We start from the raw sequence: 23,365 nt of genomic DNA, 5'->3' as shown, positions 1-23,365 counted from the left end.
ATACACTAAGGCCTGTCTGGGGTGGTGCTCGCACCTCCCAAGGCAGGAAACCTATTGTCCAAGCCTCCCGTGCTGGGATCACTCCCAGCAGCAGGAGGTCAGACTTGTGTCGTGTCAGCAGCATCCATTTTGTGATGCTGGGGCTCTGGTTAACTTTAACCGGGTAAGTAGGTTTCAACATGTCTTCTCCCTCTAGAAGGGAGGGATAATATCCTCATCACCAGAAATGGGATGGGGGTATTATTCCAAAGTGTTAGACACCTTACACAACATGTTTTGGTAAAGCCAAACCATAGTTACCATAACCGTTTAAAATTGTAAGGCACTTTAAGAGTATATGGTAGGCTATATCATAGAACAGCTGTAAGGACATGGTTCCGAAAGCTGCAGACAGGCTCAGCTCATGCTAGAGCACCATCTCACATGTTACCAAGCACTCTGCCTCCAGGATTGTTAAGGCCTGCCATAGGAGTGGCTGATAGGTACACATGTGTCTATTTTAAGGGCAGATATAGGTATACTATATCTAAGCAAGGGGTGATTACACGACCTTGACCCAGCTGAGTGATCAGCCAGTTGTGTCTGATTGGAAGGCCAGACCAGGGGTGGCATAATACATGCTGCAGCCCCTGGGAGGCCTAGGGTACACCTATGCCCTGGGTACCTAGGGTACACTGTACAGGTTCCAATAAGGTGATCCTTACCAATTGTGTATGTACCTAAGGTACATGGAGTCCATTTTAAAGAGAGAGCAGACAGCCTGAGACCCTGAATGGCAGGATCTCAGGCCAACTAAGTCGAAAAACCAGCTAGACAGTAGGCAAAAAGTTGGGGGTAACCATAGTCAGATATCCACCTTCCTACACAACCCCCCCCCCCAAACGAAAGGAGATGAGGCTGTCCTTGACCAGGTAAGCCTATATTGCCTAAGTGGCCATACAAGGAGGAACCAGCACTGGCATGGTTACACCCTGTCTCATGGTCCAATAAGCAATCCCTCACCCTAAAGGTATCATAGGGTCTCCACCATAGGGAATCTCTACCTTTGGTGTGTCTTTGCAAAGTAAAAGGCTGGTGTTGAGATGGAGTACTGAAGTGAGTGTCCTCAAAGTGAGGCCTCAGCTTCCTCCAATCATCCTCCACCATGGATGCCTTTCTTTCTTTAACTGAGTTGCAATGTGCTCTCAGGGTCAGCCTCTGGCTACCTCAAGCTGGAGGCTGGGTCCCTTTTGTGGGCTTACTGGAGGGACAGGTCAGGTTTGGGGCCCCTAGGTCCCATGTTTGCCTGTGCCTAACAGAATCCCTCGGGGGGAGGTCCCTAACTACCTGTAAAGGAGATCCCTCAGGACTGTTTTTAACCATCACCTGGCTAGGGCTACTAGCCAGGCAATCCTCATTCTTTTGATGGGGGGGTTCTTGTGGACAGGGTCCCTCTTGGGGTCCACTGGCCTCCCTGACCTCTGCAGCCCTGGGCTGACTGAGGCAGGGTAGAGAGAGGCAGGCTACCTGCACCAGACTGGGTCCCACCTTGGAAGGGGCCACTGACATCAGAGGCTCTGCCAGGCCAGGCCTGGCTACCTCTGGGGCAGTTCCTTCACAAGGGGTGAGGTCAGATCCCTGAGGAGGCTGACCTTTTCCTAATGTCTGGGGAGAGGGAGACTTTTCTTCCTCTCCACTACTCTCTGTTTGTGTGGAGTGATCCATAGTTTCAGGCTTCACTACACCTATGTCAGTCTGAGTATGGACTGAGACCATTACAGTCATGCCAACCTTTTCAGGGAGGCACTCAGTTTGGGTTTGAGCTGTGACTGTCACAGCTCTGCCAATCTCTACAGGGAAGTCTGTCTTTGCCTGGGCTGTGGCTACCACTGCCCTTCCAACCTTTTCAGGGAGGAAATCTACTTGGACAGGGGTTGTGGCTGGCACAACCCCACTACCCTTTTGTGAAAGGCCTACCATTTTGGAATGGGTATCTTGTTCAACTTCCGCCCAAGCTGAGAGTTCTAAGTCATTCCCCAGTAAGCAGTCTACAGGCAAGGTTGGGGACACTGCCACCCTTTTAGGGCCAGTGACACCTCCCCAGCTGAGACATACCTCTACCATGGGATGACTGTTCTGTTTGCCATCAATGTTAGTTACCTGGTATGAGAAACCAGGCAAAAGCTGCTCAGAGGGAACTAGCCTATGGGCCACCATAGTGATGCTAGCTCCAGTGTCTCTGTAGGCCTCAGCTTTCCTACCATTGATGTAGGGCTCCTGTCTGTACCTACCCAAAGTGTTGGGACAGGCAGTGAAGTTGGCAAACCCCATGCCACCATCACAGACAAGAGTAGCTGCTGTAGGGGAATTGGCTAAGCCAGGGTCCCCCTGTGTTCACCAAGAAAACCCAGCCAAATTTTTGGGGGCACTCCCACCACCTGGGGGATTACTGCTGACAGTAATAGGTGGTGTGACAGGAGTAATTGGAGAAACAGTTTTGTTTTTAGCCTTTGGGCAACTGCTGTCAGTTTTCCAATGCCCAGGAGTTTTACACTCATGGCAGTAAGGCTTTTTAACTGTGGTAGAGGGGGGAGCTTGGGACCCACCACCCTGTGTGGAGTTTTGGGGCCCTGAGGAAGATTTCTCTTTTGTTTTATCCCCACACTTCTCTTGAGGCTTGGTGGTATCTTTCTTTTGGTCACCACCCTGATTTTTAGGCCTAATCCTGGTCCTGACCCATTTATCTGCCCTCTTTCCCAATTCTTGGGGAGAGGTCAAATCTGAGTCTACCAGGTGTTGATGGAGAAGCTGGTTCTGACAATTACTAAGGATCTGCTCCCTCATAATCAAGTTGTACAATCCTGTATAGTCCTGCACCTTGCTGCAAGTTAACCAACCTTCCAAAGCCTTAGTGGCACAATCCACAAAATCAGACCAGTCCTTTGTCTGTGTCTTCTGGGTGTCTCTGAACAACAACCTATATTGCTCAGTGGTTAAGCCAAACTCATCTATCAGAGCACTCTTCAGGACTTTGTAATTGTTAGCATCCTCATCACTAACTGTGAGGAGCTTGTCTCTACCTTTGTCAGAAAAGGAGAGCCACAAGATAGCTGCCCACTGACTCTGGGGTACCTGCTGTATTTTGCAGGCCCTTTCCAAAGCAGTCATCCACTTGTGGATGTCATCCCCATTCTTGTATGGGGGGACTATCTTGCTTAGGTTTCTATGGTAATAAGACCTATCCCTATCTCTAGGAATGTTTCTGCCACCAGTGGGTTCTGACCCACACAATTTTTGCTCTCTGGCCAGAGCAAGCTTCTCTTTGGCAAGGGTAAGTTCTTCCCTTTCAATCCTCAGATTGGCTTCCCTCATTCTGGCCTGATGCTCTCTCCTCTGGGGGGAAGTCATCCCCCTGTGGGATGAAGCATTGGAGCTTCTTGAGTGAAAGGAGTGGAGAGAGTCCCCTGAAGGAGATCTACCCCTCCTATCTCTCTTTTTAAGATTACTTGGGGGCCTGTAAGGGAAGCTCCCATGCAAGCTCCCATGCAAGCTTAAGTTAGCCTGACTAAGTCTTCTGACTGGGGTCTTGCTACCTCCCTCTTCCTCTGAGGTCTCTTCTGTATCAGTTAAGTCAGGGGTCTCTTCTGTGGAGGGGAGGCCCTTATCTACAGCTATGGCACCATACTTGGCAGCTTTTCAGCATCATAGGCCTCCAGAAGCTCCACTAGCTGTCTAAGGGTAGGGTTGGAACCCTGTTTTAATCTCCTGGAGGTACACAGTTGTCTCATCTCCTGGAAAGTGAATGCATCATATCTAGAGGGAATCTGTCCAGGATTCTCCTCTCCTGAGGGAGTATCAGTGTGATCTCCATTCAGGGACATGATTCTAGTGAGGGTGTGGTGTGTGCACCTACCTACACTAGTTGTATCTACTAAACCTCTCTAGTAGTTGTAGTCAGGGTGTGCTAGGCCCTTCAACCTACAACCACTAAGTCCAGTAGGACTTAAGTATTATAATCTATGTTATATGTACCTAAACAATATCTGTGTGATCTTTCAATTTAGTATCTCAAGATTACAATGGTATTACAACAGCAAGCTCAGATCCCAACCGCTGCTCACCAATGTGAGAAGTTGGCCTGATGTATGATGTCACTAGTTCTAGTGTACACCTTATATCAGTCCAAACAACCCTTATGGTGATTGGTTGTAAAGTCAACCTTATAGACCAGCTATCCTAGTGGTAGCATGGACAAGAGCAGTCTTAGGCTAAACTCTGAATGGCATGTGAAGCCAGCTGTGATACCATATATAATCCCTTGAATACCAAATGAAAGGACACCACAACAGATATATATATAAAATAAAGTGTATTTATTCTAGTCAAACCCTCAGCACTCTTTATGAGATTAGAGGTAAGTACAACACAGTCTTATTTAAGCATACATTAAGTCACACAGGTAAGTAATACAGTTAGGCCCTAGGGGCCACGCAAACCATATACTAAAGAAGTGGTATAAGGACCACTGTCACGGAAATAGAATAGGCCTAGGCCTAGGGAATCGCTGGGGCTACACTACACTACCAACAGTTAGGAAGTGGGAGGCCCACGGGATTCAGGTGCAGAGTGGAAACACTCACGTGTAATGCGTATAATCTATAGAAATAGTACAGTTCGGAAATAAGCAGTTTTAGGACACTTCTGGAGTAGCTAGAAAGTCGAGACTCGGAAACTAGACCCTAGGATAGACACTACCCTTGTGAGCACCGAAGTACCCAAGTTACCTAGCCCACGGGCTGCGGGTGCATAGGTGTGAACTTGCGTTGGGTTTCGTCGTGGACTTCTATGGATGCCTGAAGGAAAGTTGCTGACAGGCAGTCAGTGCAGAGTGTCCGGTGGATCCCAAGGCCGGGATCAAGAAGGAAGGGTACCTGCAAGCAGAGGGGACAGAGTCTGGGTCACTAGCCAGTGACCACGTGGAACCAGGAAGGAACCAGGCGATGTCGTGAAGATTGCAGGCGAGGAGGTGAAGCTTGTCGCAGCAGCCACGGGTACCAGGAGACGTTGAGGACAACCAGGACCAGGAGGCGAGCTGTCCCACAAAGGCTCTTGCTGTCGGCGGCGTCGAAGTCGAACTAGGACTCACCAAGCCTTGGCAAGCGGAACCCACGAAGAATGGAGAACTTGCTTCTGGTGCAGACCAGGAAGGTCTGGGGTGCTTCTCTTTTGCAGAGAAGCGGGAGCTAGTCTGGAGGAGCCAAACCAGCAGTGAAGATTCAAAGGTGTGTCATCGCAAAGGCCGCTAGCCAACGGGCAAGCAACCGGACAGACGCGGCAAGCAGGAAAATGCAGAAGGGCCACACGCAGGACTCGTGGAGTGTGGGGGGCTGATCTTCGGTGCAGATGGTGCTTGGGGTTGGGGCTTCTCAATCCCCGGTGCACAACTTCGAGGGTGCCTCAGAAGCTGCGCTGGAAGATACTCGCCACTTTTCCCAGGTAGCCGGTCCCACGTCTCTCGTCGCCTCCACGGATCTCAGCTCGGCTGTGGATGTGGATCAGGGTCGGAGAAGTCTGGAAGTCAAGGCTCTGGTCGGGCTCTGCAGTCGGTCCCTCGTCGAACTTCAGCAAAGCAAAGGGTAAGTCTCTTGATGGTGCCTGTTTGCACAGGGTAGCCACTCCTTGGCCACAAGGGAGATTCTTCAGTCTTCTTCTTTCGTCGAATGTCGAAGGTCCAGAGTTTCTGTTCAAGTTGCAGGTTCAGGATAATCTAATCTCCTGGGGCCCAGCTACCACTCTTATACTAATCTGGGGGGCTGGGTTGCCTGCTAGGTCACGCCTTATGGGTGGGACCTGGGAGGGGGGTGGTTACACCCCCTTCCCTTTGTCCAGTTTCGCGTCAGGACTGGGGCTGGTGTGCCCCAGCACCGGTTTGAACTGGACTATGCATGGGACACCTTGTGTGCCCCAGGCAATGTCTAGTTTCTTTCATCCTTCCCTGCCCCAATACACTAAGGCCTGTCTGGGGTGGTGCTCGCACCTCCGAAGGCAGGAAACCTATTGTCCAAGCCTCCCGTGCCGGGATCACTCCCAGCAGCAGGAGGTCAGACTTGTGTCGTGGCAGCAGCATCCATTTTGTGATGCTGGGGCTCTGGTTAACTTTAACCGGGTAAGTAGGTTTCAACATGTCTTCTCCCTCTAGAAGGGAGGGATAATATCCTCATCACCAGAAATGGGATGGGGGTATTATTCCAAAGTCTTAGACACCTTACACGACATGTTTTGATAAAGCCAAACCATAGTTACCATAACCGTTTAAGATTGTAAGGCACTTTAAGAGTACATGGTAGGCTATATCATAGAACAGCTGTAAGGACATGGTTCCGAAAGCTGCAGACAGGCTCAGCTCATGCTAGAGCACAATCTCACATGTTACCAAGCACTCTGCCTCCAGGATTGTTAAGGCCTGCCATAGGAGTGGCTGATAGGTACACATGTGTCTATTTTAAGGGTAGATATAGGTATACTATATCTAAGCAAGGGGTGATTACACGACCTTGCCCCAGCTGAGTGATCAGCCAGTTGTGTCTGATTGGAAGGCCAAACCAGGGGTGGCATAATAATTGCTGCAGCCCCTGGGAGGCCTAGGGTACACCTATGCCCTGGGTACCTAGGGTACACTGTACAGGTTCCAATAAGGTGATCCTTACCAATTGTGTATGTACCTAGGGTACATGGAGTCCATTTTAAAGAGAGAGCAGACAGCCTGAGACCCTGAATGGCAGGATCTCAGGCCAACTAAGTCGAAAAACCAGCTAGACACTAGGCAAAAAGTTGGGGGTAACCATAGTCAGATATCCACCTTCCTACAAACGTGCCCCTAGATATGTTATTATTTAACGGACATGCATTTTGATTTTGATTCACCTTTATGACCTAAGATGAAAATGACCTCCATTCATATTTACTGAACAGTACAAACATGCAAGTCAATGCCTTCTAGATGTGACTTTAATTTTTTTTTAAGAAAAAGGAATTATGAGAAACATAATTAACGTGGAAAAAAACATAGAAAAAATATAATAAGTCTCTATCGGGTCTTTAATGACGAACACCACTTTTTAGGTCTCGCCTACGCAGCGCGTATGCGCTACGAAGGCAAAAACACCTTTTGCGATCGCTTTTCAGCCAAAAACGTGCACGCGTTCCATTGCCTTCAATGGCAATGCGGGCACGTCTGGAGATTCACTTGCGGGAGCCCGCCGCGCCATATGATAACAATTATCGCTCCTGGCGCTGCACGCTCCCGCAAGTGAAACGCTTTCACTCGCCCCCTCCTCTCGCCCCTCCCCCTGCTGCCTCCTTTTAGCGCAAGGAACGCGCTTGTTGAACATGGCTGCCGAGTGCAGTCATGTGGCCGTAGAGCCTGCAGTTGAATCAGCCTTGTGTTCCTTTCCCAAGTGCCCTTTAATTAGGGGATAAGCCCTAGCCCACATATGGAGAAGGTCGCCATTATCACCTTGTACTCTTACACAGGAGCATCCTTGAGGGGGGTTTCACTTTTAATGTGTTGGATTCAATCGTGAGCCACTCTCTGTGCTGGTTGCTCTTACACTTTAATACCACCAAGCGTCGAGACGGCGCGTGTTCCACGGGGAAATATCTACTTTAAACATAAACTGGACAGCTGACGACTTCCGAGTCTAGGTCAACTTGTAAGTATTTGAGTTCTGTTTTAAGAGAACTGATTCAATATTTATGTACATTCGACGTGTTGATTCATTTACACTGATGAAGTTTGGGTAAAACAAAAACACCCAAGCCTCATCCAAAATGTTTTCTTCTTAAAATGTCTCTCTTAAGTCCCCTGCCTCACTGCTCCCTGCAATCCTTTTGTTGACCTGAAACCGGCTGGTGGTTCACTTATTTCTCCAGTGGAAGTGACCTTCACGAGTGCACTGAGCGGGAGCCGGCTCGCTAGTATAGGATGAAACATTTCTGAATGCCCGTCCGGATTTTATTTTTTGTTTCTTTTGCCGTGTTGGATAGATTAGTTGTATTTAGTTCATGCAGAACATTTGTTAAGCCTTTTGACAACTTTATAGCTTTTAGGGAGACCATAGCTGTATTAGTATCAGGCTCAAGCGAAATTTCAATGAAGTAAGCTTGCTTTGCGTAATTTTGAGAATTTTGCATCATGCATGTTGTCATTCCAAAAATGACATCAGTCATATAATTATGCCACTGTTCGAGGTAAAAATATTACGCAGATGCGCAGCGACAGTGAGAACCAAAATGCGAGTGGTTGTTCTCTGCAGTTGTGTTTTTAGATTTCTTAGCGTGAAATGCGTGCTGGTGTGAAAAATTGCTTCGGGCCCATTTCGTGCTCAAATATAGCACTAAATGACGGCTTTCCATTTCCTGTAATTGCGCATTATTACTCGGAAGCAAGTTGTACATATTTCGCTCACCCATCCCATCCCTGGCCATCCGGTGCCAATGCTGGTTGCCTGCAAGATCGGCCCGCTAGACAAACATACTTCACAAACTCTGAATGCCATGGACGTGGAGTCATCCACACTGCTGGGGGGGGGGGCTGCGGGGGGGGGGCACAGTTGGCATGACGTCACATCCATCCACTAGGAAACGTGAACATTGCACCGTCATGATGGACGGTCCACCTGCAAAAGGATTGTCCCCTCCGGAGTACAGTTCCCGCCCACAGGCACCTGACACCTGGAACACCTCCTCACTTTCGGCTCAGACTGGGGCACGTCAGGGCGACCAATGTAGGCTGATGCCTCACAGCCGGTCCAGACAGCCAGCGGGCATGGGAAACCACAACATTTTACACTGTGAGAAATTGTAAAAGATAGTCAGTCCTTTTTTCGAGTTGAAATGGCATAATGACACACATGGGCAGCTCTCTTAATATTTATTTATGGCACTCTTCCTGTGCTTGAGCTATTTGCTTAAATTAATAGCGCCTTCTTGCAAGATGCATCAAAATCTGCAATTTGTTGAATTGACACCTATGGACTGTCACTTCTTTCCCTGTAACATGGCCGCAGCAATTATTGTATTGGTATTTATATCGTTCCTTCCATATCTTGCGCTAAGGCTAACGTGCTCCTTTGTGCTGGTAGTAATATAGCAAACTGCAGCTTTTCAAAGGCATAGACCATTGCAGTAGCTCTCCAAACGTTCTAGCCCACATTGACTAACTTTTCGAAAAGCACAAGAAGATTAATTGATTTGCCCAGAATCTTAGGCTGCAGAATGACGCTGGGACTCAAACTTGGTTCCCCAGTTCCTAAGTCGGCTGCTTTGGCCATTACGCCAGATCCTCTCCCTTGCGTTCTGATAAAGGCAATAGCTCATTCCCAGGCTCCAAACTTAAAATTTGAGTATTGTTATTTTAAATTTCAGGTGCATTCATGCATGATTGTTTGCCTGTGTTCTTGTTTTTTGCATTGTCAAGACGCGTTCACTTGCTCTGAGTGCAGTTGTAAACAGGCCTATAAATCATGTGCGCATCTTGTCATATTGCTTTAGATGGCGTGGGGAAAGAGGTGGATGCGCAACAGAATGAACACCGGGAGGATGGTAATGAATTCAAAGTGGCATTGAGAGCCTCCAGTTTATGGATAACTGCACAGCTGCAAAGCTTTTCCCTGCAGGAGGGAGTTAGACGTCTGCCATTATGTAATATGTGCACTCCACACGTCTTTTCAGCAATTGCTTCAGATTGCTGGGTCGTGGCCTATGCTTACTAGTAGTGCTGGAGGCGTATCGCTCATAATTTGCAAATTCCACAATTTCCATTCGTTGTTCTGGCAGTGTGAACAACCGTTTGATCCCCTGCCCTTTTTATGTTAGTGGTTATGTCCAGCGAATGGCATCACCCTCAAGGCAGTTGTGTAACCCGAGCTGCATTTGTTGCAAGATTTTTCCTAAATACATGCATAGTGTCTCTGTATTAATGTTTAAGAGTTAACCGGCCGGGGGGCGTGGCTAGCGCCCGCGGACAATGGCGGTGTTTTCGTAACTCTCCCGGGCAGCGCGGTGAAGAGAGACCGCGACGGAACTCCTGACGCCTCTCTCACCCTACGAAACCATGAATTATGCCTTCGGAACGGCTGAGGAACGCATGGGGTGATTTTGAGTTCTAGCATTTGCCTGTGGCTGCTGCTTTTCTTCGATGAATGCTATGAAGAGATTTCACTTACAGCGGCCGCCATTTTGACTCAGCGCTGACGGAGCTTCGTACCTCAACGCGGACGGAGCTTCAGGCATAACATTTCCTACTTAAAGGAGGTATTGGTGCACTATTCTTCATGTTTGTAGCCTGATGCCCGCCTAGATGTGCCCTCCTCACTTTTGGGTGAAGTTTTAGCTCTTTTTAGAGCGTATTTTATGCAACTTGGAGTTCCTGTTCTTTATGGATCACCCCTTTTTCTTCCTAATGTTGTTACAACATGTGTGGGCATTTTTCTGAGGATACTTTTTTTTTCTCCACTTCATCAGATATGGACCGCATCACGTGTCTCACTCTAATGTGACATGTTTTCATTTTTGTCATAAATATTTGTGGAGTCAATTTATGCAACTGCGACAGTAATTTTGCTGATACTCCTGACTGTGCCCTATTCTTCGCAGCTTCTCAGTGTGACAGGGTTTCTAATTTTGCTCCATGCTGTTTTCTGCTTCGATTACAGGTTATTTAGTCTTGGTTTTTTTTCAACTATATTAATACAGCATTGACTTCTTCACAGTTTTGGGCGCCAATATCATTTTATTTTTTTATTTTTTTATTTATATTTTTTGTATTTGCAGTCCATTATTATCCTTTCTGTTGTAATTACCTTTGCTTTTGCTATTTCATCTATGGACAGATTATATAAGGAGCTACGCAAGCCTTCTCCAACTCCTCGTAAATTTCTTCTTCAGACGGGGTCTAGGTATAGGTGTCTAGAGATGGATGACTCCTCTGATCCTTCTGCTAAAAGCTCTTCCTCTGTCGCAGCCTTGCATACCAGTGGCTTCGTTAAAGCTTCTACCAAAAGACTCAAAAAGGACCCTCCTTCTCCTCCCAAACAAACTTCCTCAGTAACTATGGACATCCTTTTGGAGGAAATCAAGGCGTTACGCCCTTTTATTGAAGACACTAAAACCACTCTTGAGGAAACCAAATCCACTCTTCAGATGCTTTCTGATAAGTGGTCAAATATTGATGGCCGTGTAACCCATTTAGAACACCACGTAGATACTCTTGCTTCCTCTGTTGCCAGGGTTGATCCATTGTGTGTTCAAACATCTACACTCCACAAACAAATTGAAAATTTGGAAAACAGAAGTAGGAGAAATAATCTCCGCATTTATGGCCTGGCGGAAAATTCAGAAGGGTCTGACGCCTTAGCATTTTTAAAATCTTTTTTGCCGAAGATTCTCCAGCTACCGGATACCACCAATCTTAACATACAATGGGCTCATCGTTTAGGCCCTCCTCCTACTGGATTTTCTACCACTCAAGCAAGAAAGCCGCGAGGTGTCATACTCTATTTTTTGGAATATACTGACCTGCTCTCCGTTTTGTCTGCTGCCAGGGCACTTCCTCGACTTACCTGGTCTGGTAGTCGGCTTTTCTTCTCACAGGATTATGCAAAATCTACTGCAGATCGACGTAAAGATTTCCTTTCACTTAGACCACAGCTCCGATCTATGGGAGCGAGATATGGACTTTTCCATCCCTGCCTTTTCAAGGTGACTTTTAACAACAAAACTACTACTTATGACGATCCGCTGAAGTTGAAGAGCTTTCTGTATTCTCACAATGCTACCAGTATGGATACTACTGCCTCCTCCAGTTCTTAATATTTGGTTACATTTACCTGTTTCGTATTAATACTTGTCCGCTTTGTTCCTGATTAGTCTTTCATGATTGTTATGCTTACATAGTTTTACCAATTGCTTGTCTTTCTGTTAATTTTATATCTCCTTTGTTTTTAACATTAATTCTTTCTTCCCTTTCGTACAGATTTCTTCCTTCATGTCACCCTTCACCTTAATGACCATGGAGTTCGTTGCGGTTGTCCTCCTTCCCTGCCTTCCCTTGGGAGCTTATGACTCGTCATTGCTCTATGTGGCCTCCACCCTCCTCTCCTTTTGTTTGTTCTCGACATCATGTAAGTGTATTGTTCTTCCTCTTTTGTTCTCTCATTCTTTCATGTCTTCTTTTTTCTTCTTTATGCTCTTTAGTTCTTTCGTTCTTCTTATTCCAGTCTTTTCATTTTTTATCGCTCTTACTCTTGTTTACACTACTGTTCCTTGCTCTTACTTTTCTTCTTTTTCTTTATCATGTAACTGGTTTTCACTTCATGGTTCATTTTGGCACTATTCTCCTTTATCTTTGCTGTATCTTCTTAACATATATGTATGCTTTTAATATCTTTTATTTGCTTATTTTTATGCTTCTTCATATGCTGTTATATTGATATGTCTTTCTAATATTGTTTTATGCCTCTGAAAATACTTTCTTGGAATGTTAGAGGTTTACATTCGCCAATCAAAAGACAGAGAGTACTATCCCATCTGGCCAAACTCAATGCAGATATAGCATGTCTACAGGAATCACATTTATCGGAAGCTGAATCTGCCAAATTAAAAAGGGGTTGGGTGGGTGATGTATACTTTTCTCCAGGGGATGGTAAACGTAATGGCGTTTTGATTTTATTTAAAAAATCCCTTCCAATCCAGTCAGTAACGCATGTTGCTGATGTTACAGGTAGATGGGTGTTAGTTAATTTTATTTTTGATAATGTTCCTACTTCCATTTTAAATGTGTACGCCCCCACATGTGGGGACGCCTCTTTTTGGACCTCTTTAGCTCCGTTAATCACTCAACACTATGTTGATAATTTTATTTTAGTAGGTGATTGCAATGAAGTCTTTGACCCCTTTTTGGATAGGCACTCAACTAATGCTTACATCCCTCATAAATCACAAAAAAATTTCACTCAACTCATTGCACAATTCCAACTTACTGATGCCTGGAGACTCTGCAATCCCACCTCACGAGAATACACTTTCTTCTCACCCCCTCATCATACTCAATCTCGACTAGATTACTTTTTTCTCTCACACCGCCTTACTCAGTCCCTTATTTCCTCTGACATTGGCTCCATTTTAATATTGGATCACGCTCCAGTTTCTATCACATTAGATGTATTGCAGAAGCCTGTTTCCTTTAAAAAATGGCGTTTTAATAACGCTCTCCTTCTTGATGCACAATTTGTTTCCTCCTTCACATCCTTTTTTCATGAATATTTTTTGCTTAATAACACTGGAGAAGTTTCATTTCCTGTAGTCTGGGATGCTTTTAAAGCGTCAGCCAGGGATTTCATCATCAATTATGTATCACATAAACGGAAGAAAGCCCAACACGACACTAATGCTATGCTCTCCAGAATCAAACATTTAGAGCACTTATATTATACCTCTAAATCAAAAGATTGTTTAAACGACCTCATTTCGGCCAAACTTAAATTTAATCAAGATTCCACATTCAACGCCTCTAATTTTCTCTTAAAGTCCAGCGCCAAGTTCTACGGGGGACAGAATAAGGCTGGTAAGTTGTTGGCTAATTATCTAAAGGTCAGACATAACAAAGTCAACATCGAATCTGTCTATGGTCGGGACGGCTTGCTGAAACACAAAAGTGAAGACATCTTACAAGAATTCCTATTTTTTTATCAATCCTTATATTCTTCCGAAGCATCTTCGTCTGAACAATCCATTTCCCAATTTCTTTCTACCATTTCTTGTCCTTTTGATACTCCTCCAGACCTCTCTTCTTTAGAATCTGATCTTTCTCACAGGGATCTCCTTCAGGCTCTCCGCACTCTTAAGCATGACAAAGCTCCGGGGCCTGATGGTTTTACTGTTGAATTCTTCTCTTGTTTTTCCAATCTGCTAATCCCCAAATTGCATTTGCTCCTTTCTAACTTTCTTCAAACTGGTTCTGCTTCTTTATCTTTCTCCGATGCCCTTATTTGTATTATCCTGAAACCGGGTAAGGATCCACAATATTGTAAAAATTACCGTCCTATTTCTCTTGTGAACATTGATTACAAAAAATTTTCTAAAGCATTGGCATTACGTTTAGAGTCCTTACTACCCGAGCTCTTAGGGAAAGAACAGTCTGGCTTTGCTAAGGGCAGTCTGTTATCGGATAACACCAGATTATTTTTTGATATTCTTTCTAAAACTTCTCATCACACTCACTCCCTTGCAGCCATAGCTTTGGATGCGGAAAAAGCTTTTGACCGAGTTGAATGGCCTTATTTGTTTAAAACTCTGAAGTGGTTTGGTTTTGGACCAAAACTTTCTTCCCTGATTTCCTTTCTTTATTCCTGTTCTAAAGCTGCTATCTCGGCAAATGGAGGCTTATCTTCTTATTTTTCATTGGGAAGAGGGGTAAGACAGGTTTGTCCACTCTCGCCTTTCTTGTTTAACCTTGCCCTGGAATCCTTCCTTTTGCGAATTCGTCAAAATGACAGTATACATGGTTTTAATTTTCATGATTCTAACATTAAAATGGCAGCTTATGCTGACGATGTCTTACTATTTATTTCTCACCCAGTCACCTCCCTTCCAGCATTCTTAGATGAAGTTCGTTCTTTTGCTCAGGTATCGGGCTACAAACTAAATAAAGACAAGTGTGAAATCTTACCACTCACTAAAGTGACTTTCAAGGATGACTTCTCTACCTCAGGTTTTACTTGGAGCCCTAACTTTATTAAATATCTGGGCCTTCATTTTCATTCCTCTCTATCGGGTACGATCACTAAATCTATGGAAGAATGTATACAAAAATTGACTACTCTTACTAACAAATGGCATCCTCTCTATTTGTCATGGTGGGGACGATTAGACACAATCAAAATGATGCTCTCTCCCATTGTTTTGTTCACAGTATCCAACATACCACTTGCTATTCCCTCAAAATATTTCAAGAAGATTAATTCTATTCTCTCTTCCTTTTTGTGGGGGCATAAACAATCTCGTATGTCTTTATCTAAGTTAATGCGTTCTAAGAAGGAGGGTGGGGTGAATTTTCCAAACTTTTCCTTGTATCATAAATCCTTCCTGTTGCATCAAGTTTCTCACTGGACTGAAGACATCTCTTCAACATCTCCTCTCTGGTTGACCTTAGAACAGTCTTTCATTTTTCCCTGTTCTTTCAAAGAATATCTTTTGTTCTCTCGTAGACCACAGTCTATTTCAACTCCCATTCTTAAATACACATCCAAAATTTTGCCTTTACCTACTCCAACCTTTTTTGATCAACCTATTTGGCATAATACGTCCATTTTAATCAATAATAAGCCAATTTTTTGGAAATCTTGGAGAACACGTGGTCTTATTTGGGTGAGGCAATTGTTTCATCATGCTCAGATTCTTCCTTTTGATTTAGTTGCCGCCTATTTCAATCTTCCTCTCGCTTTTCGAACCAAATATTAATTGTTGACACACGCAGTACAGCATGCTTATGAGGTCCATCTTGCTACACCTCCCTCATCAATTCCCACCTCATCCGATACGCCCTCGCTGAATTCCTTACTCCTTACACATTCTAAAGCTTCTAAGATATATGCTTTCCTTCACATTTCGTCTTATCCCCGCATTAAATCCAGTACAGAGGATTATTGGGAAAAGGATTTTGAAACTTCATGGCCTATTGCATTATGGGATAAATTGTGGTTAAAAATTCGTAGATCCTCCAGAGCAGCCAACACTACTCAAACACTATTTTTTATCTATAATCGTTTATTGTTTACACCACTCACTGTCAGTACTCACTTCCCAGATACCTCTGACAAATGTTGGTCATGCTCTTTACCAGGTGCAGACCTTTTCCACTTTATTTTTGTCTGTCATCTTGTTCTTAACTTCTGGAAGCAGGTTTGGTCTCTAATTAATAAGATCTTTTCCTCCACTCACCCCTTCTCTCTTTCTCATATTTTTTTAGGGAGTCTATCTCCCATCTGGGAGCACTGCACTTGTAACGTTAGGATAATTGATTTACTATTAGCTGTGGCATTTCAACAAATCACCAAAAACTGGAAGGATTTCACCAAATTATCTTATAAGGCGTGGTGGTACGCTGTTTGCTAAAATCATAGACTAGACACAACTTTTGTATATCCCTTAACTTTAGCTGCTAAACGAAGAGAATTGTGGAGCCCAGTTACATTATTTTTTGACTTGAGTGCTTGTACTTCTCTGTCCTTAACCCCGATACAGCAAGAAGTTTCTAAACCTCCATGATTTCCTGTTCGTTCTAAACAAGGTATTTCTTTCTCGTTCTTTTTCTTTTTTCAACTTTGCTATTGATTATATTGTATATTTCATATCCCCTTGTACTGCTTTATTTCATGCTATTTGCCAGTTTTTGCTTTTTTATACTCTTAATCTTGATGTTTCATATTATAGCTTATGTTATTGACATTACTTAACGTGCCATATATCTTATGATGTAATATTTGAGCATTTCTGATCTTAATAAAACTTTTTTTGAACTAAAAAAAAAGAGTTAACCGGCCACCTAAAAACGAATTCTTAACTGGACCTCAACCTGAAGCATTTCCTCAATGTGTGGCTCCTTGTTTTATTTAAATAGACAAGGTGGGCTCTTAACTTTCTATTCTGTGCAGTTCTGAAATGTATCGAGCTTGGGACAGAGTTCCTTCAGACAGCCCCTGTACAGCCCCTTTGCTATGAAGAATGCAGCGTTCATCTTTGACCGAAGGGTGTGTTCTGCTGACCTTATTCAAGCTCGTTGCGCTTTTGGCTGAGGCATGTCCTTGGCTAGCTGCAGTTATACTGTCAGTCTTTTCTGCCACCAACCAAACTCCCCACTATATGAAGTTGTAATGGGGGATTTGCTGGGGCAGAGAGGACCAGAACAGGGTTCTCTGTTAAGATACCCTTTACAGAAATGTATCTCGTTATAGAGACATTAATGTACAGTTTTGTTAGTTGAAATCAACCTGCCACAATGCGGAAGAACTGTGACAGTGCTCGCCTTTTCGTTGTCCTTTCTATTAGTGTTCTGTCCAGTGCAGCCAGACACAGACTGTAAACAATGCAGTATTCACAGGGTGCTCAGGAATAGGCCACACACCCTGAATAGAGCACCCCGATGCACACATTGGCTAATGTGCTGAATGGCTGCACACTTATAAGGTCCAAAAGGAGGGACCTATTGGCTATGCCAATGCTTGTTAGCATTGGTTTTCCCAGCACCCCTTCGTGTCCGGGCCCAGAAGAGCTCTCTTTTGTTACTCTGAGAATACAAAGCGGCCAGGGGCTGGATTGAAGGCGCACAATGGGACATCAGTCAGAAGCAGGCAGGCCCTCGTTGGTGTGAAATACATGCACGTGCAGCCTTCCTTCGAATTGTCCTGTGCTGCAGGGATGGAAATGCTCACGGAATGAAAGCCCCTGTGAAATCGACAGCCCGTCTGTTTCGTGGCCTGCAAATTAATCTTAATCGTTTTTGAAAAACCAGCCTTTTGTTTTGCCTCACGCTGCGCTTGTTAGCTGGCGCGTGCCCCTCACCCGGCAGTAATACAATGCATAATTCGATTTAAAGCGCACGCTCTTTCTATAGAGCACTTTAAATACATGCCTGATTGCAAGAAAGGCGGTGTCTGCGCACACAAACGATAATCTTATGTTCCCCCCTGCCAAGGTCTGCCACAGCTGTCCTGAGCAGTTAAGAAATGGCATTGCATATTCTCTTTGGGAGCAAGAAATATCATTTGTTATCATTTTCCATTATAAGAAGCAGCTCTACTTGGCTGTATACCATTAAATTAGGTAACAGTAAAATCTGTATACCATTAAACTAGGTAACAGTAAAATCTCTTCCCTGGAAGCAGCGCAAGAGCAGTTTAAAAGACATTATAAAACAAGTTAGTATTATTGCATATGGGATAAAGTCCCCTGTATTGTGTAGTACAAGGATTTAGCTAGTCATCAGTGAGTTCCATGGCTTTGACGAGTGTGAAGGCGAAGGGCATTTTATTCCTTATAACGATGGTTTCGCTATTACCCTTCCATTGTTCGTCCCTTGCTCTCTCCTAATTTTCTTATGATATGTGAGCTGTTCCAAAGGTTAAAAAAACATATGTCCCATCCTCGACCAACCCACGCCACCTTCTCTGCCTTCCTTCCGCCCCTGCAGCTGTGCTTTCTGCTTCCAGTCAAAGCAGACAAGCAGAGCTGCGCTGACAGGGTCTCATTGAGGCCTGTCAGCCTGGCCTGGAAGGGCTTTACAATATCACAGTGGGTAATGCTCTTTCTGCTGGATACTCAGTGAATGACCACAGTATTGTGGAATAAATATTGTGCTTCAAGAATAGCATGTCAAAAATATCATGACGACAAACCACATTGTGGGACAGAATATACGAAGGGATCCAAGCGTATGGTCGATGATCCCACAATGAGGATGAAGTTAGAGTAGACTTCAGCCAAAATAGTCCCATGCGCCTTCCTTCTAGCGGCGGCGACTATGCCCGGCAGATAGAAGGCAATGGACTATTTTGGCTGAAGTCTACTCTAACTTCATCCGCATTGTGGGATCATCGACCATACGCTTGGATCCCTTCGTATATCACGCTCTGATTACTTTGGTCGGATCCTACTCACGGTTACTGTTTACCATTATTTCCATACGTCTGGACCCCTTCTTATACCATTTTATGATTATTCTGAGTTCCATTGCTACCTCACCCTCACTGTGGGACTGTCCACTATTTTCTATACAGTTGAATCATTTCGCTGACTATATTAAGATCACTATGGCCAGAATCTACTGTTATCCTACCCACATTTTGGAACGGCCTAATCCTTCTCCTTATACGGTTGGATTTTTCCGTTTACAATATTTTGCCCTGATGAAGTTCCTTTATGGTTTAAATCTGTTTTATTGATTTTCAAACAAGAAGCGAACAACAAGACCTCCTGCTCCTGAGAGACAATGCAAAACAGACAACAAGTGCCGGCTAAGGTAGCATTACTAAGTAAGATGCAAGGAGCGAGTCAACAAAAGGAACCCTCAGTAGCAGAAAGAAAAACCAAATAACAAAACTCCCTACAACCCCCCCCCTCCTTACCCTCCCACCCCTTGTCCACAAACCATAGGTAGAAGAAGAAGGGAACAACACCCAATGCGTGCAGGTCACCGTGGCCGTTGTGACTTGCGTTTCGCAGGGAGCTGAGTGTCCGCAAGGCGGAGAAGCCTGAGGTATCGGGGGCATGTCAATTCTTGAAACTCCGTTGTGAGCAGAGTTAAGAAGGGACGCCACAATTCCGGGAATTCATCCCCTTTGCCCGCTAGTGTAAGGGATAACTTCTCCATGCCCAGAACCATACACAGTCACTGTAACCAGCCCGAATGCGGAGGAGCCTGGGGGGAACGCCAGTGCGCCAATAAATTCTGGGTGGCTGCTCCTAGGGCAATAGCGATAAGGCGGCCTCTCCGGGATTTCAGGGGATATGTCAACGGATTGGGCAGGCCAAGGCGGACATAGGCTGGAAAGCGAGGGAGTTGCGTGTCAAGGTGAGCATCTATGTCATCTAGAATTGTTGCTCAGTAGGTTTGGATTCTATCACAGCTCCACAAAAGGTGCTCCAAGGTGCCCACCTCCCCACAACCCCTCCAGCACACATCGCTAATGTGAGGGTCAAAGCGATGGAGACGTTCTGGTGTATAATACCAATATGTGGCAACCTTGGTCAGCGTCTCCGTAAGCCCTGCGTGGTGCGCCGAGTGTCGGGCCCTGTAGTATATGCTGTCCCACTCTTTGTGAAATAAAGTCCTCCCCAACTCCCGCTCCCAACGCGCTCGTCCGGCATTATATGTGAGGGTAGTAGCCGCAAGTAGATGTTTTAAAGATCAGAGATTAGTTTTTTTATCGGAAGACCGAGTAATCAGCCATTTCTCATATGGGGTTAAAAAGCACTGAGCTCCGGGTTTAATTTGTGGTTGAAGTGCCCAGTGTATGAGCTGTAGGTATTCCAGCCTATCAGTCTCCGAAACGCCATAGTGTGTTCTGACTTGTGGGAATGAAAGTATACCCTCTAGATCAAATAGATGTCCCAGGGACCGGCAAGGGGTAAGGCGCCAACTTGTAAACGACTTAGGGTCCAAACCAGGAGTGAAGTCGGGGTTGTCAAACAGTGGGGTCATGGGGGAGGGAAATGTAGTCAGCCTGTGTGCGGTAGCAGTGCGGTCCCAAGCCTCCAGTATAGTACTTGTGATGTAAGAGGCGTAGAGGTTGGCTGGCCTATGCTGCTTCCGGAGAAAGGGGATACCCTGCAGGGGCATCGCTGCAACCGCCTTTTCCTGGAATAACCAGTGTTTTTCGGATTCTAGTCGGCTCCACTCTACTAGATAGCAGAGCTGTGCCACGTAAAAGTAGAGCTGCAAGGACGGTATGCCTACCCCTCCATGTTCCGGAGGCAGGACCGCAATCTCCTGCTTGAACCGAGGCCTGCGGCCCTGCCATATATAATGCACCAGATCTGACTGGGTTTGTTGAATCCAGCCTGCGGGAGGGCACAGGGGAAGGGTCTAGAAGAGGTAAATGATCTGGGGAAGAACAGTCATTTTGACAGCTGCGATTCTGCCCAACCACGAGAAGGGATAGTGCTTCCATCTACCTAATTCTCTGCGGATATGGGTGCAGAGCCTGTCATAGTTGGCCGTTACGGTGGCCGGAATTGTGGGGCCCAACTGCACCCCCAAGTAAGAGACCGTAGTGGCGGACCATTGGAGAGGGTGCTCTTCCATTACATGGGCTAATGTGGTCGCTGACAATGAGATGTTTAGAGCGGTCGACTTATCCATGTTAATCCTGAACCCCGAGGCCTGTGCAAATTTATGGAGCTCAATGACAAGGGCCCGCAGCGTCTGAACAGTGTCAGTGATGGAGAGCAGATGTCATCCACATATAGGCTGATCGTATGTATATCTCCCCCAAATTTAATCCCTGTGATGAGAGGGTGGTGTCGAATTCTCAGCGCAAGAGGCTCCATATAGAGCGCAAAAAGGAGAGGAGAGAGGGGACACCCATGTCGGGTGCCCCCTCCCTATGGGGAAACGTGAGGACGTCTGGCCGTTTACCCGGACCGTGGCCTGGGGCAGGTGATAACAGTTCAGTATGCGAGTGCGCAACTTTTCCCCAAAGCCAAACCGGTGCAGGACTTGTTCTAAATAAGGCCAGTGAACCCTGTCAAAGGCTTTTTCTGCATCAATAGCCAATAACATATACTCCCCCTGTGTGCGAGATGCTTTTTCAATGAGAAGGAGTACCCTCTTCGTATTGTCACTGGTTTGCCGTTGAGAGATAATGCCTGCTTGGTCTGGTTCAACCAGTTGGGTCATGTACGGGGCTCGCCGTGTCGCCAGGATGCTCGAATATAATTTGACATCTATATTTAAAAGGGAAATCGGCCTATATGCGGTGCAACTCATGGCGTCCTTACCGGGCTTCGGTATAACGATAACCGAGGCCTCCAACATTTCTCCCGGAATTGCTCCGGTTTGTGCGAATGTATTAAAGAGATCGCGCAGCAGAGGGGCCACCTGGTTGCAAAAGGCTTTATAGAAGGCCGCGGAGTAGCCATCTGGGCCAGGCGATTTGCCAAGACGGAGGCGGGAGATAGCTGCAACGACCTCCTCTAACCTGATATCTCTGTCGAGATGGTCAGCCTGAGCTGCAGTCAGAGCGGGTATCTGGGCCGCTTCTAAATAGTCAAGGCTGTGCAACATGTCAAGGGAGTCCCCCGAGTACAGCCTAGCATAGAAATCTCGATAGGCCTCTGCGATAGCTACATCGTCCGAGGTGAGCTCACCTCTCGACTGTCGAATGGCTTGCACCCCTTGCCGCTGTCTCACTTCCCTGAGCTTATGCGCCAGGAGCCGGCCGCACCTGTCTCTTCCGGTGTAGTAGGAATGGCGGAGACGGAGGGCCGCATATTCAGCTCTGTCCTGGTCCAGTGCCGCAAGCTGGTTCCGTTCCGTACAGAGCTGGCACCAGGCCCTGGCAGCCCCAGTGCGTTGGTGCATCCGTTCCAGCTCCGCCACTCTTTGTGTGAGTTCGGCCCGTTTCTGACTGCGCTCCTTATTAACGGCAGTGGAGATGGCTATGAATTCTCCCCGTAAGAAAGCTTTAAGGGCAGTCCATTGGGTCGCTATCGAGGTGTCCGAGTTAGCATTAAGGGCTATGTAGTTCGCAATGGCGGATTTGATCTGATCGACTGTGGAAGCCTGGTGAAGCAATGAGTCGCGGAGACGCCAGTGCCGCAGTGGTAACTGTGTGTGCGTGGAAGCAAAAAGGAAGCTATGACTGGAGAATGGTCTGATAAAGAAGCAGGGAGAACCTCAGCTTCAGTTCTGAGGGTTTGTCTGGGCAAGATTGATATATTTTAATTCTAGGAGGAACAAATTCCAATTCAAAACAAGTTGATCCAGAGGTGAAAAAGTCCTTTATTTGCACTCTCAACTTAGGAGTGGGTATGAAGGATAAAGAGAGAGGTGGCACAGCCAACACGTGTTTCGCCCCCTACATGGCCTATAGGCCTGGGGCTTCTTCAGGGCTGTACAATAAGGGTTAATAAAGCCATTTGAAAGTATGCAGATACATATAAGAGTATGTAGTAAGAGAGTCAGAGAGAACATACAGGTGGGTCAAGATGTGAAAGTGCGTTGGGAGGAGAGAGAAAGGCGAGAAGGTGGATGAACAGGGTGATAGACGTTACAGGACAGAGAGTATGTAGTTGACAGTGGAGAGTTAGTGAGAGAATGAATAGTGCATTGAAAGGGAAAGAAAAAAGGGGGGGTTTGTAATGTAGAAGTCATGTGGGGGTTAGTGAGGGAGATGCAGTAAGAGTCGATATGTACAAATTTAGATAAAGTGTGTGGCATATTTTAGAATGAAACACAATAATGGTCATAACATATGTCCATATTTTAGAGCAATGAAAAAGAGCAGTACGTGATTATAGGTGACCAAACCGGGGACATGAAGAGTTGCATAGGCCACGGTCATTTAAGTATATGAAGAGAAACATTGTTATATACAGTTGGTATGTCGGTAAGGGCCATAAACAGAGATTGAACACGTGGTTGTTACAAGTTTCAGGGTAATTGGAATGTGATCCACGTAAACGGAACGGAGAGAGTGAGAAGTTCGACAAGTCATGGAACATATAGGTGGAGTAACGGAACAAACAATGCGTACACAAAACATTTAAGGCAAGCAAAACATTATAAAAGGAATGTAAGTAAGTAAAGGTTGTATATTTACAACGTCAA

At 45.6% G+C, this 23,365-nt stretch overlaps 1 long non-coding RNA gene across 1 annotated transcript in view; it reads left to right on the top strand.

Moving 5' to 3' along the window:
* Positions 1-23,365, top strand: part of LOC146831228 (uncharacterized) — a 157,396-nt gene that overhangs the window by 14,203 nt on the left and 119,828 nt on the right. The window contains exon 2 of the long non-coding RNA XR_014961253.1: positions 12,014-12,161. This is a non-coding gene — a long non-coding RNA (uncharacterized LOC146831228). The remainder of the gene's footprint in view (positions 1-12,013; positions 12,162-23,365) is intronic.

This window comes from Triturus cristatus, chromosome 5_1 (assembly GCF_964204655.1).
Source record: "Triturus cristatus chromosome 5_1, aTriCri1.1, whole genome shotgun sequence".
In the NCBI taxonomy this organism is placed as follows: Eukaryota; Metazoa; Chordata; class Amphibia; order Caudata; family Salamandridae; genus Triturus; species Triturus cristatus.
The sequence above is the reverse complement of the archived record's forward strand: the minus strand, read 5'-3'. Positions and strand labels throughout refer to the sequence as shown.